Here is a 2,640-nt window from a genome sequence, read left to right on the forward strand (position 1 = left end):
TCATTTTGTGCTGTGCCTGTGTAGCATCTGACCTCCAGGATGCTGGCCTGTGACCAAAGCATGTAGGCACCAAATAAATAACATATAATAATAATATATGGCATTGGCATAAGCTAAACATAGCTAATGGAGACCTAAGCTTCGTGGCTAAATTTTCAACATTACACAGTAGCAAATAAGCCTGGGGAGTTTCAGCTATGGGTCAGACATAACCCCTCATAGGAACCAGCTCTTGAGGAGAAAAAAGCATAGCTGAGTGATTTAATTGAAATACTCCTAACTTTTACAAAAGTGGCAACTTTGTTCATTCCACAAAGAAATCGAGTGTGTACTTGATAAAAGCACCTGCTTCAGTCCCACTTCAGATTTATCCAGAGAATTGCCGAAAAGGGTCTTCCAGCTCTACAAGGAAGGAATTAACTTACCAAAAGTCCTTAGCATCCCGCAACTACTATAAATTTGACTGAAAGCTGCTGAATATTATCAGTTTTGAAAATCCAGTTACTTCAAATCCAAAATGTGAATGCTAGAATCTAACAGTAAGATTGTTCTTTTGCAAATTGTGGCCAAAGAATCTGTGTGTATGTCTCTGTATAAATATATAATTTTTAATGGATTTTGAGTTACTGAGAGCTAAACAGAATCAGAAATTGCTGAGACATAAATATCACTGTAATGTAAATATATTCACCATTTAATCCTGATAAATACTGGATTATAGACTTCAGAACACAAACTGACAATTATTGGAAATCATGTGGTTATCTCCAGTATACAGTATTTCAATTAAAATAAAACCATAAAACCCTTTTTCTTTTTTAAAAGTACCATCTAGCATATAATTTATTTGGATGAACTCTACAAATATATGCATTATATCATGCTAGAAGAACTTGAGAACCACTTTTTTCTTGTTCCCAGGGTCTCTTGACTGTTGGTAAGACATTACAGTCATAATGATAGAATCGGTTTACAGTTGCAAATTCTGCCAAATATCTCACAAATTATATTTGGCAAACAGCACTGCCTCTGTTTCACAGAGATAATGATCTGATGTTTTGTTTATGTGGCACCAAAGAAAAATATTGGTTTAGAGCTTGTGATAGAATTTTAAAATTTTGTGTGGTAGTCTAAACTTCTGATACACTTAATAGTTACTACTCTATTAAATACAGAGTAACACAGACTTTAAAAGTATCCTTCAAAAAAGAAAAAAAAAAAACTGTTCAATTAAATAGGTTGTGTCCATTTTATTTCCTCGACATTTACCCAGATGTACATAGCAGCTGGTGTGGATGTGCATGCAATACTTTTTACATCTGATAATGTCAAACACACAAATGAGTTGCCGTAAAGGCTGCTTACCTGTAAGCAGGATTTAGCGTTTTAGGAGTGCTTTTAGGGTGTAGTCTGAAACCCACGACACACACAAACACGTTACATCAGACTTGAGCTATCTAGAAGCCTGCAGCCAGCAGGCAGTTTGGAAAGGAAAACAGCATAACCTTGACAGTGCTATTCTTTGGATGACTCTGAGGAGAAAAAGACAGGAGCAGTGGGTTTGAACTGAATCTGGGACTCTGCTGAGACAGGCTGTTTCCATTCTGTATCCTGTGGTACAAACCTACCTAGTAAGGGCTAAACTTTATTGAGAAATCCACTGGGAATTTGTTTTGGCAACAGCATCAGACCAAGGGTAGAGCATACCATACCAGTAGGGCTTCCAGGTGCCCCGACACAGTTGGCACCCACAGTCAGACTGTCAGCAGGCATGTCCTGTCTTCCCCGCTGCTGGCACAGCAGTGTCTCAGGGGGGTTCAGTCTGGGAACCAGGTGCTATTTCTTGAGTCTGAGAGATGGTCCCTGCTTTAGGTCTTTGTCTAGCTGGTTGGATGGGGTGGGCAGGATGTGCTGTGGGACTGCTGCAAGGATGGCAGAGGAGGTCCTGCTCAAAAGAGAAGGGCAAGGTGGTGCAGATCACTGTCCTCAGCAAAAAGGTTGTCCTGTCCCTGGGCAAGGGGCCAGACCCAAAGCCTTCATCTTGGTGACGGCAGGAAACAAAAGCCCTGGGACCACTGGGACCATCTCTGCCTTGACACTGACCACCTAGGGTGGTTTGAGGAACCTCCTCTGAAGTTTTCTGAAGGAGATGAGCACGAGTAGCAGTCCCTCTCCTTGTGTAGCCTGTGCCTTTGTGCAGCTTCTTTGGCTGGACTTTTGGGATGGAGGAGATGGAGGAACAGAGATGCAATAGGAAACCTGGCAATAACCATCCCAGGGGAAGCATCTTTTGTGGGAAAGGACAATGAATGTGGGGCCCTTGATTTGAGCTTGAGATGAGAACCAGCAGCTATTGTTGAGGTTAGGCAGAGCTGTGGCAGTGATCTTGACAGGGCCGGTCATGTCCACTGGGCTAGAGCTGGCTGGGGAGTAGATGAGGAAAGAGGAGCTTGCAGGCTTCCAGCTGTGAACAAGCCTCTTCCAGCTCTTCATCCTTTGATGTTTTCCACCAGACATATAAGACCTGCTTGTACTGAGGCAGCAAAGCCCCCAAATGTTTATCCAAGGTTGTCGATGGTGGTGAAAACTGGAATGCCCAGCAGAGAGAATTGGAAAGAGGGAAGGCAACTGCATGCAGGG

This window comes from Cariama cristata, unplaced genomic scaffold (assembly GCF_000690535.1).
Source record: "Cariama cristata isolate BGI_N322 unplaced genomic scaffold, ASM69053v1 scaffold39830, whole genome shotgun sequence".
Lineage (NCBI taxonomy): Eukaryota > Metazoa > Chordata > Aves > Cariamiformes > Cariamidae > Cariama > Cariama cristata.